This window comes from Coregonus lavaretus, assembly GCF_964263955.1.
Source record: "Coregonus lavaretus genome assembly, chromosome: 29".
Taxonomy (NCBI): Eukaryota; Metazoa; Chordata; class Actinopteri; order Salmoniformes; family Salmonidae; genus Coregonus; species Coregonus lavaretus.
In genome coordinates this window covers 4,581,688-4,594,844 of record NC_140016.1, presented here as the reverse complement: position 1 = coordinate 4,594,844, position 13,157 = coordinate 4,581,688, and positions in this window count along the sequence as shown.

Here is a 13,157-nt window from a genome sequence, read left to right as displayed (position 1 = left end):
CTGACGGATCTGGCTGCTCATGGCTGGCTGACGGGTCTGGCTGCTCATGGCTGGCTGACGGATCTGGCTGCTCATGGCTGGCTGACGGATCTGGCTGCTCATGGCTGGCTGACGGATCTGGCTGCTCATGGCTGGCTGACGGATCTGGCTGCTCATGGCTGGCTGACGGATCTGGCTGCTCATGGCTGGCTGACGGATCTGGCTGCTCATGGCTGGCTGACGGGTCTGGCTGCTCATGGCTGGCTGACGGATCTGGCTGCTCATGGCTGGCTGACGGATCTGGCTGCTCATGGCTGGCTGACGGATCTGGCTGCTCATGGCTGGTTGACAGATCTGGCTGCTCATGGCTGGCTGATGGTGCTGGCTGGGAGGCTGGCGGTGGAGGCGGACCCCAGCCTCGGATTGCAGTCATCACCTCCAGCAGGGCGGCTCCCATCTGCAGGAGCTGCTCTTTCTGGTCCCGAACCTGAGCTTCCAGTCTAGTATGGGTTGCGTCGGCTCCTGCTGATTCCATAGCAGGTGTATGATTCTGTCTGGCGGAAGGCTCTAGCGGCTCCTGTCTGGCGGAAGGCTCTAGCGGCTCCGATCTGGCGGACGGCTCTGAAGGCTCATGGCAGACGGGCGGCTTTGCAGGCTCAGTACAGACGGGCGGCTTATGCAGCGCTTGACAGACGGGCAGTTCAGACGCCATAGGGCCGACGGGCAGTTCAGGCGCCGTTGGGCAGACGGCCAGTTCAGGCGCCGTTGGGCAGACGGCCAGTTCAGGCGCCGTTGGGCAGACGGCAGACTCTGGCCGACTGGTGACGCACCCCGTAGGATTCGTGCGTGGAGCAGGAACAGGCCGGGCTGGGCTGGCGACGCGCACCGTATCCCTGGTGCGAGTGGCCGGAACAGGCCGGGCCGGGCTGGCGACGCACATCGTGGACCTGGTGCGTGGAGTAGGAACAGGCCGGTCCGTACCGGGAACACACACCACTGGCCTTAACTGGGGATCAGGAACGGGCCGGACCGGACTGGTAACACACTTCAGTCTCTCATGCCGTGCCACAACAACTTCCCTCCCTCTACTCGCCAATGGCTCCCGTAATCCGATAGCCTTCTCTCCAGCTCTCCCTGTGGCAGCCTCCTGCTGCCCAGGCGCCCAAGCCATGTGCCCCCCCCCAAAAAATGTTTGGGGAGTAACCACGGGCTTCCAGCCTCGACTCCGCGCTTCCTCTTCATACCACCTCCTCTCGGCTGCAGCTGCCTCCAGCTCTTCACGAGGGCGGTGATATTCCTCCTCATACCACCTCCTCTCGGCTGCAGCTGCCTCCAGCTCTTCACGAGGGCGGTGATATTCCTCCGGTTGTGCCCAAGGACCCTTTCCAGCCCGTATCTCCTCCCATGTCCATGAATCTTTTGGAGGCGTCCATAAATCCTGTGTAGGTAGGTCCTGTTGCCGCTTGTTACGCCGCTTGGTCCTCTTGTGGTGGGTTATTCTGTCACGATCGTCTGAAGGAGCGGACCAATGCGCAGCGTTGCGAGTGAACATGATGACTTTTATTAAATAAAGCACAACACGAGAAAACAACAAATGACGATACGTGAAGTCCTCTGTGACACTGACAGAACATAGAACACTGGAACAGGAACAATAACCCACAAAACAAAGGAGAAAACACACAGAATATATATGGCTCCCAATCAGAGATAACGAGCCGACAGCTGACACTCGTTACCTCCGATTGGGAGTCATAGACCAATCACCATAGACACAAACAAAATGAAACTCACCCATCCCCAACACCACCAAATGAAATACACCCAAACAAATGAAAGTGAACAACCCTGGCTCAAATATCAAAGTCCATGGAGCCAGAGTGTCACACACTTACTGTACAGTTTCTCTCAGGTGAAGTCTATGAATAAACAACAGCAATGATAACAGTCTGACAATAAAATCACCTCCAGGTCTGCCACTGTCTAATTTATATGCATCAAGATAATAATATAATAATATGCCATTTAGCAGACGCTTTTACCCAAAGCGACTTACAGTCATGTGTGCATACATTTTTACGTATGGGGTGGTCCCGGGGATCGAACCCACTACCCCTGGCGTTACAAGCGCCATGCTCTACCAATTGAGCTACAGAGGACCATTCAAGCAAGAAATAGATATGGTTAGCGAAAACATGACCCATTCTTTCCACCTTTCTAGAGAGATTTATGCCCATGCATGTATGTCCATAGCCTTACCAGTGAGTTTTAAGATATATATACTAGCCTTGCCAGCTTGATCTCTTAAGCTTGATCTCTTTTTATTCAAATACATTTATGTAAGCTGGCGAGATCAAGCTGGCAAGGCTAGTATATCTATCTTAAAACTCACTGGAGTTGATGTCAGCGCCCCCTGGGAAAATCGAATTAGCGTAATAAAAAGATCCCCATATACATTTGTCGGTTTAAGCTAGAGATATCTCTGCAATGGGCAGGAGTTCAAGCAGTTCATTGTTGATATGCTAGCTAAGCCTGATGTGATTTGTGTGCAGGAGACATGGCTCAAACCGACTGTGGAGTTTATCATACAGGGATATGCAGTGGTTCGTAGGGACAGAGATGTAGGGGGAAGGGGAGCGGGATGTGCCACCTTCATAAAGCAAGGACTTCCCTACAAAGGTATTGAACAGGAGTATGTGGTGGTGGAGGTGTGGCTGAGAGGAGGGGTGCTAGTGGTAGTGAACTACTAAAGTCCTGGTCAGACATTTGGACCTGGATGTGCTGGAGAGGGTGGAGGGCCAGGATAGAAGTAAGGTCATGTGGGGATTTTAATGCCCCATAACACGCTCTGGAGGGGAACGGATGGATGGAAATGGACAAGTGATGGAAAACCTGATAGAGATGAAAATCTGGTGTACCTGAATGATGGCCGAGGGACCAGGATTGATGTAGCCACAGGGAAAGGCGGCAGGTAGCTTAGTGGTTAAGAGCGTTGTGCCAGTAACCGAAAGGTTGCTGGTTCTAATCCCTGAGTCGACTAGGTGAAAAATCTGTCGGTGTGCCCTTTGAGCAAGGCACTTAACCCTAATTGCTCCTGTAAGTCGCTCTGGATAAGAGCGTCTGCTAAATGACTAAAATGTAAATGAAAGAGTCTGCTTTGGACCTCACTCTGGTATCTAGTGCGATGGCAGGAAGCTGTGAGTGGGAGGAGTCGACAGTAGGGAGTGATCATTACCCCATAGTATGCACAGTAGGCCGGAGGGAGGTGGAGGTGTTAGTGGATGGAGTAGGCAGGTGGGTGTTTGGAAGGGCAAAGTGGGATCAGTTTCAGGAGCTGAGTGAGCAGGTGATGGCTCGGGTGGATATGAGAGGGGATGTGGATAGTATGAATAACTGGCGTTAGTGGGGGCAGCTACTGAGGCTATACCCAAGAGGACGGAGGAGTGTGGGGAAATGGTGAGGGGCATTTAGAGTACTGACAGGGCATTTAGAGTACTGACCAGGATGCATAACTTCCAACATCTGATTCAGTATAACCAGGCCATGGTGAGGAGAACTATCTGTCAGGCAAAGAGGTCATGTTGGCATCGGTTCTGTGACACCATTGGAAGGGCGACACCTGTGGGGGATGATTAAGAGGATGAGTGGGGTCAGAAGGGAGTGGGATTATCCAGTGTTGATGAGTGGGGAGGATGTGGCAGTAGCAGATGAAGAGATAATGAAGGCAGGTACAGAGGAAAGTCGTGGAGGGGAGAACGGCAGGAAGGGACAGAAGAGAGGAGGCTATTCTTACAAGATTAAGTGCGGGACACAGCCAGTTGAATAAGACATTAAATGTGATAGGAAAGTATCCAACAGGAAAGTGTAATTATTGCCAGGAAACAGAGACCGTGGAGCATGTATTGCTACAGTGTGGGCAGTATCAGAGGGAAAGAGAGAGGATGAGATCTAGTATGAGGGAGAAGGGGATACAGGACATTAGTTTAAAGAGTATATATTGAGTAGAACGTCATTAGATATAGTCTCAAATATTTAGTTATCTTTTTTAAGAGCACCTGGGCTGGCAGTTAGGATTTAGTTTCTCCCTGTCTCTCGCCCACACTCCAGTACAGTAGGTGGCGGTAATGCACATTAACGTTGGATGCCAACCGCCGATAAACCCCACTGAAGAAGAAGAGATATCTTTGCATTGGATGCGTCTCAATCCCCACATCCACCAGTGTTGCACTTCCGCATCTGCGTTGAAAGGTGTCAGATTATGAGACATCCCGAAAATCGGTCTTCTCACAAAATCGTCTGTAGCGTCCAAACGGTTTGGCCTACAAACTAGTATGACCCCTCTATGGAAAGATGAGACTCTCACGAACACGTACAGTACCAGTCAAAAGTTTGGACACACCTACTCATTCAAGGGTTTTTCTTAATTTTTACTATTTTCTACATTGTAGAATAATAGTGAAGACATTAAAACTATGAAATAACACATATGGAATCACATAGTAACCAAAAAAGTGTTAAACAAATCAAAATAGATTTTATATTTGAGATTCTTCAAAGTAGCCACCCTTTGCCTTGATGACAGCTTTGTACATTCTTGGCATTCTCTCAATCAGCTTCACGAGGAATGCTTTTCCAACAGTCTTGAAGGAGTTCCCACATAAGCTGAGCACTTGTTGGCTGCTTTTCCATCACTCTGCGGTCCAACTCATCGCAAACAATCTCAATTGGGTTGAGGTCGGGTGATTGTGGAGGCCAGGTCATCTGATGCAGCACTCCATCACACTCCTTCTTGGTAAAATAGCCCTTACACAGCCTGGAGGTGTGTTGGGTCATTGTCCTGTTGAAAAACAAATGATAGTCCCATTGAGCGCAAACCAGATGGGATGGCGTATCGCTGCAGAACGCTGTGGTAGCCATGTTAGTTAAGTGTGCCTTGAATTCTAAATAAATCACAGACAGTGTCACCAGCAAAGCACCCCCACACCATCACACCACCTCCTCCATGCTTCACGGTGGGAATCACACATGCGGAGATCATCCGTTCACCTACTTTGCGTCTCACAAGGACACAGCGGTTGGAACCCAAAATCTCAAAATTGGACTCATCAGACCAAAGGACAGATTTCCACCGGTCTAATGTCCATTGCTCATGTTTCTTGGCCCAAGCAAGTCTCTTCTTCTTATTGGTGTCCTTTAGTAGTGGTTTCTTTGCAGCAATTCGACCATGAAGGCCTGATTCACGCAGTCTCCTCTGAACAGTTGATGTTGAGATGTGTCTGTTACTTGAACTCTGTGAATAATTTATTTGGGCTGCAATCTGAGGTGCAGTTAACTCTAATGAACTTATTCTCTGCAGCAGAGGTAACTCTGGGTCTTCCTTTCCTGTGGCGGTCCTCATGAGAACCAGTTTCATCATAGCGCTTGATGGTTTTTGCGACTGCACTTGAAGAAACTTGAAATTTTCCGGATTGATTGACCTTCATGTCTTAAAGTAATGATGGACTGTTGTTTCTCTTTGCTTATTTGAGCTGTTCTTGCCATAATATGAGCTTGGTCTTTTACCAAATAGGGCTATCTTCTGTACACCACTCCTTCCTTGTCACATCACAACTGTTTGGTTCAAACGCATTAAGAAGGAAAGAAATTCCACAAATTTACTTTTAACAAGGCACACCTGTTAATTGTATTTGTATTTGTATTAATTATGGATCCCCATTAGCTGTTGCCTCTTCCTGGGTTCCTGCAAAATTAAGGTAGTTTATACAATTTTAAAAACATTACATTACATTCACAGATTTCACAACACACTGTGTGCCTTCAGGCCCCTACTCCACTACCACATACTGTGAGGGAAAAAAGTATTTGATCCCCTGCTGACAAATGAATTATCAGTCTATAATTTTAATGGTAGGTTTATTTGAACAGTGAGACAGAATAACAACAACAAAATCCAGAAAAACACATGTCAAAAATGTTATGAATTGATTTGCATTTTAATGAGGGAAATAAGTATTTGACCCCCTCTCAATCAGAAAGATTTCTGGCTCCCAGGTGTCAACCTCGTTTTGGCCAGTAATGCAATCAGACTTAGAGAAATTCAAGCCCATATTGTCAATGATCACCAAATTTTTAATAATGTCCAACAGGTCTCACTGTCAACAATAGCCCGTATCCTTAAAAAACATCAAGTTCTGATGAAACAACTGTATAAAGTGCCATTTGAAAGAAATTCAGACAGGGTGAAAGGCCTGCGGCGTGAATATGTGGTGGTACGTTTTGTTCACTGACTGTAGTATTGTGTACTGCACACATAACCTTTTTACTGTACATGTAATTTTACTGTATAGCAGACCTGCAGTAAATTGATCTACACAATATGATATTTTGCTGTATTTCAGAGAGTTTTGCAAATGGATGCAGAGGAAGTCCCGCATGAGTTTATATACATTGATGAGGCTGGATTTACAGTTTTTCTCAATTGCTAAAACACTAAAACCCCATTGGCTGAACAAAAGTTCTCAGTTGCCTGGACTCATTTAGCTAATTATGCAGTCTGTTGTCAATACCTTAAACCATTTGTCTGCTCCTCCTCCTTGCTCGGGCAGGCTTCGGCGTTCGTCGTCCCCCGGAGTACTAGCTACTGCCGATCGATGTTTCGGTGTTTGTCTAGTTTAGTCTGTATTGTTTACACCTGTTTCCCATTATGTTGTATTGTATTCCCTATATTAACCCCTGTCTCTCATTGGTTATTGTATTCCCTATATTAACCCCTGTCTCTCATTGGTTATTGTGTTCCCTATATTAACCCCTGTCTCTCATTGGTTATTGTGTTCCCTATATTAACCCCTGTCTCTCATTGGTTATTGTATTCCCTATATTAACCCCTGTCTCTCATTGGTTATTGTGTGTGATTGTTCTTTGTCATTCCGGCAGTTGCTTCGGTGTTCGGGTTATTGTGTTTTCCTCCCTGTTTTGAGGTGTGTTGTTTTTGTACGTTTATTACTGTTGTGATGTCACGAGAGGCTGTGTCCTGGAGGGACGTTACATCCCCCTGAGATGGCTGCAAACCCAGACAGCTATGGCTCCATCTGCTGGTATGGTCGGGAACTCCACCCCTCTATGGCCAATCTTCCCACGCAGCTGAAACAAATCAGGAGCTGATGAGCTGAAGGTTTTTGAAGGGAAGAGACACACTGAGAGGGAGTGTGTGGGTGGTGAAGAAACACAGTCTCCAACCTGGGCTCTCTGGAGGACAAGAGTGCTGCACGTCCACTTCCATGAGGAATATAAGGATTTGGAGATACTTACCTTTGGGAAATACTCACCTTTGGATATATTCGCCTGTGGAAATACGGGAGAGACATTTGGAAGGACTTTTTGCTGGGTTGGCCACTAGCTGCAACGTGGACTACAGTAAGGCTGGGGAAAAGTTATCTGAGCGAGTGAGGATTATGATTTTGGATGTGGAAGAGACATCCCTGAACTGTTAACCCTTAAAGAGCCACAAGAGAACAGAATTTTGTTATATTTTCGTTAATTTCCCAAGACCTATAATAAAATCCTTGTTTTGTTTGAACCTTGTCTCCTGGCACTACTTGAGCAACCCCGCTGAAAGCTGTGTAGCCTCTCGTGACGTCACAGATGGTGGAGAATACGGGGAAGCTCAAGCGTTAATAGTGCATGTCAGAGGAGGATACCGAAGGTTTGATCACCCAGTTTTCCAAGTTGGCCGTAGGCTCCCCGCCGACTGAAATGGAGGACATATTGAAAGCCCTTGTTGCTGGCCAGCAAGCCCAGATGCAAGCAACCGTGGCTCTCTTGGAGGAGCAAAAGAAAGCCAACCTTCTGAAGGCAGAGGAATTGCAGTTGCAGAGACAGAGGGTTGTCCAAAATACCCGCCCAATAAAGGCAAGTGACTTTATATCTAAGATGGGAGCTACCGATGACATTGAGGCATACCTGCATGCATTTGAGGCCACGGCCACTAGGGAAGCCTGGCCCAAGCAACAGTGGGTTGGTCTGTTAGCCCCCTTTCTAACCGGGGAATCGCTGAATGCTGTCCGGGACCTGGGCCCTGACCAGGTTACTGACTATGATGCCCTGAAGTCTGAGATCCTCAGCAGATATGGACTCACAAAGTTTGGTATGGCCCAGCGCTTTCACAGCTGGACCTTCCAACCAGACCAACCTCCGCGGGCGCAGATGCATGAACTTGTCCGAATCGCAAGGAAATGGCTGGATCCGCAGAGGAATACAGCAGCGGCGGTGGTGGAGGCCGTTGTGGTGGATCGTTACCTACGCGCCCTGCCTTATGAGGCAAAACGGTTCATCAGTCAACAGGCCTTGACCACGGCTGATCTGACCGTGGAAGCTGTGGAAAAGTACCAGGCCACAGCGGAGATGCTGAATGCTTCCCGAAAAGACCCCAGGAGTGCGCCCCCACCACAAATGGGAAGAACCCGTCCAAAGGACCCCAAGGTCTCGAACCCAGCCACGTCAGGACTTATCCCGGCTCCAGGGGGAGCCAGAAACCAGGCGGTTCCAAGAAGAGTACACCAGGAGGGGGAAACTCGACAGTGTTACCGGTGTGGGGAGAGGGGACATATCTCCTGGCAGTGTGGGAAACCAGCCGATGAACCTATGCCCACTGCGGAGTCCTCCAGCTCAGCACCCACACACCGTTTTGCCTCGCTCTTGGGAGTCGTAGATGGCGGCCCAGATCGACCCCCCACCTGCCCGGTAACTGTGAATCACCATGATGTGGAGGCCTTACTGGATTCTGGTAGCCGGGCCACCCTGGTGCGTAAGGATTTGGTGGGCCCAACGTGTCTGACCCCGGGGAAAGTCCTCCCAGTTTCCTGTGTCCATGGAGACACCAGAGAATACCCCATTACTGAACTTACAATGACCAGCACACGGGGAACCATACACACGACGGCGGGGGTGGTTGATTCCCTCCCCGTCCCTGTCCTAATTGGACGAGACTGCCCAGCCTTTTACCCACTCTGGAGAGAGTCTCAGGAGAGGGTAACCCGAGTACCTCGGAAACGGAGAGGCTCTGATAGGGATGGCAGGTGCCCAGACCGACACAGAGACTGGTCCGGATACGGGAGAAGAGAACGCACTCCAGGAAAGTGCTCCGTTCTCCAGGGAAGAAGACGTCCCCGGCACCCAAGAGCTTCCCCCTCTCACAGGCCAGTATGGGCTGGCAAGCACCACGGCAATGCGGACGCCCTCTCCCGGCGTGATGCCTTCTTCGCTGCCTTTACCCCGACGAGGACGTCGGTCCCGAGGAGGGGGATGTGTGATGTCACGAGAGGCTGTGTCCTGGAGGGACGTTACATCCCCCTGAGATGGCTGCAAACCCAGACAGCTATGGCTCCATCTGCTGGTATGGTCGGGAACTCCACCCCTCTATGGCCAATCTTCCCACGCAGCTGAAACAAATCAGGAGCTGATGAGCTGAAGGTTTTTGAAGGGAAGAGACACACTGAGAGGGAGTGTGTGGGTGGTGAAGAAACACAGTCTCCAACCTGGGCTCTCTGGAGGACAAGAGTGCTGCACGTCCACTTCCATGAGGAATATAAGGATTTGGAGATACTTACCTTTGGGAAATACTCACCTTTGGATATATTCGCCTGTGGAAATACGGGAGAGACATTTGGAAGGACTTTTTGCTGGGTTGGCCACTAGCTGCAACGTGGACTACAGTAAGGCTGGGGAAAAGTTATCTGAGCGAGTGAGGATTATGATTTTGGATGTGGAAGAGACATCCCTGAACTGTTAACCCTTAAAGAGCCACAAGAGAACAGAATTTTGTTATATTTTCGTTAATTTCCCAAGACCTATAATAAAATCCTTGTTTTGTTTGAACCTTGTCTCCTGGCACTACTTGAGCAACCCCGCTGAAAGCTGTGTAGCCTCTCGTGACGTCACACTGTGTTCAGTAAAATACGTTGCCAGCCGCTCTGTGTCCTGCGGTTGACTTCGCTGACCGCATACACGTCACGTGACACCATTTCACGTGGTAAAACACAATTTGCAGATCTCACTTAGACTTTTCAGCAAAACTCTAAACACATTCTCATTCTCAAAACACATTCTGCACTCTAATGCACATGTCAACAATCAAATACAAATAGAGAACACATGTCATTGATTGAACACAACCACTCAAAATGTATTTAACCTGTTTCAAATGATGCGACACAACCAATATAAGCCAGTTCAGAGAGCAAACAGGTTGTTGAAGGTGGGAAGGAGAAAGTCTGAGAATGGATAGAAGAAACAATGTGAGAGGACGAGGACGAGTGCGTATGCGAGGTGGGCGACGAGGAGGAAGAGGAGGAGGAGGAGGAGGAGGAGGAGGAAGAGGAAGACAAAGAGTGGAAATATCTGATGAAATTCGAGCAACAGTCATAGACCATGTTCTTGTCCATGGACTGACAATGAGGGAAGCAGGACTTAGAGTGCAACCCAATTTGAACCGATTTTCTGTGTCCACCACAGTAAGGACATTCAGAGAAGAGAACAGGTACAGTGTACTACTGTATTTTTGTAATTACAAATTTACTGTACTACACTATATGCAGATGTTTCAATAGACGTTTGTAAAGTTAATCACTGTATGTATTGTACTGCATGAATATGTTTTGTAACTGCACAACTACTTTTTGTAGAATTGCAAGGCTGCCACATGCAGGTGGAAGGACAGCTATATTCACTCGGGGGCAAGAGGCCGTTATAGTTGGCATGGGTCCTTCAAGATAATGCAATACGACTCAGAGAAATCCAGGAACGAGTGATACAAGACAACACACACTTCCAGGGAATCGACAGTGTGAGCATTTCCACAATTGACAGTGTCCTCCATCGTAACAGGATGCGAATGAAACAAGTATACAGAGTACTTTTTGAACGCAACTCACCAAGGGTGAAAGAACTGCGAGCTCAGTATGTGCAAGTAAGTGTACATTCAGAAACATTTACTGTAATCCAGATTGTCTACAGTACTAACACATACTATGTGAATGACATTACTCTTCAGTACATACAATGTATGTGAATCAGAAGTGCATACAGTAGGCCTAATTGTACTCTACAGTATAGCACTGTCTCTGTACCACTTACAAAATCCTACATACAGTATATTGTATTTCTACACAGACAATATTTGACTTGGAATCCTTGGACAGACCCCATGAGTTCATCTTTGTCGATGAAGCAGGCTTCAATCTAACAAAGAGGAGAAGGAGAGGCCCGAAACATGATTGGACAGCGGGCCGTTGTTGAAGTCCCTGGTCAACGAGGTGGCGATGTCACAATCTGTGTTGCTATCGGCAACCATGGTGTTCTACATCACCATGTTACACTCGGACCATATAACACCCGGCACCTTCTAAGATCTATTGCCAATCTAAGATATATTTTATTTGAGCAGCAGGTTCAAGAGCAGCAGGGTCAAGAGCTAAATGAGAATCCCATTCCCACCTATGTGATAGTGTGGGACAATGTCAGTTTCCACCGAGCTGCTCAGGTAAGGGAATGGTTTAACATCAACGGGCAGTTTATGAACTTGTACCTCCCTCCATACTCGCCTTTCCTGAATCCGATTGAGGAGTTTTTCTCCTCTTGGAGATGGAAAGTGTATGATAGACAACCCTACACCAGAGTAAATCTGCTGCAAGCCATGGATTTAGCCTGTGGTGATATAGGTGAGGAACCATGTCAGGGCTGGATATGGCACACAAGAGGCTTCTTCCCCCGTTGCCTCAGCAGGGACAATATTGCTTGTGATGTCGACGAAGTGCTCTGGCCTGACCCAGCCCAAAGACAAGAAGAAGCACATTGATCACATGTTTACTCCATTGATTTTTGTCCCTTTTAGTATTGTATACTGCAGTACAGTGCATTGTAGGCTGTATACTGTACAATGGACAAATTGTATGGCCCTGAACATTGTGCTTTCCATTTGTTAACAGTACTGACTGCTCAATAGATTTTGACTGGTTGCAGGTTCATATCAACAAATAACAAGAATTACAGTATCACAGAGACAAAGGACAAGTTTGTGAGATGCAGGGTACAGTACTGTAAAAATATGGGTACAAGGAGGAGGAAGAACAAAAAACTAAATTGCAAAGAGCAAAACAGAGTAGTAATTTCTGATCCATTTTGAGCTACTTGATAGAACATGTTTTCGTTCATCAAAAGACAATGACGGAAAAATTTGAAATTTGTTTCAAGATTAAAAATGTACTTCTCCCTGAGAACTGTATGTTTTGAACAATGTGTTTTCTATTTTTCTGTGTATTGTTTACTGACTGCTTGAGAGTGTTTATCATTTTGATCACTTTGTTTATGATTTGAGAGCAGTGTTTGATTTTGAACACAGGTAAAACTGTTTTGAGGCGAATGTTTCATTTTGCGAGAGGAGTCAGAGGTTTTGTAAATAGTGCTTGAAGATTAGGTTTTGTGTTTAATGTTTTCAGGAAATGGAGCGAGGTTTCAGAAATTGTGTTTTAGCAATTGAGAAAAACTGTAACCTGACAACAGTGAGAAGAAGGGGAAGAAACAACATTGGCCACAGGGCTATTGTCAATGTACCAGGGCAACGTGGGGGTAACATTACCCTTTGTGCTGCCATTACACAGAATGGGGTCCTCCACCGCCATGCCAACTTGGGTCCTTACAACACTGACCTCATTCTTACATTTTTAGACAGATTACACAATATTATCACAGCAGCAAACCAAAGGGACCAGATGCAATACATTGTCGTCTGGGACAATGTAGCTTTCCCTCGTTCTGCTCTGGTCCAAAACTGGTTTCATCAACACCCACAATTTACAGTTCAATACCTTCCACCATACTCCCCCTTCCTAAACCCCATCGAGGAGTTCTTCTCAGCATGGCAGTGGAAGGTTTATGATCTCCGGCCCTATGTCCAGATGGCCCTCATTCAAGCTACGGTGGAAGCATGTGATCAAATTGAAGCAGCATCCATACAAGGGTGGATTCGTCACTCCAAAATATTCTTCCCACGTTGCCTTGCAAATGAAAATATAGCCTGTGATGTTGACGAGGCCCTGTGGCCAGATCCAGCTAGGCGGAGAGATGTTTAGGTTATTTTTCTTTTTTATTCGGTACTGAACTGGTTATGTAATTTATGTTACAGT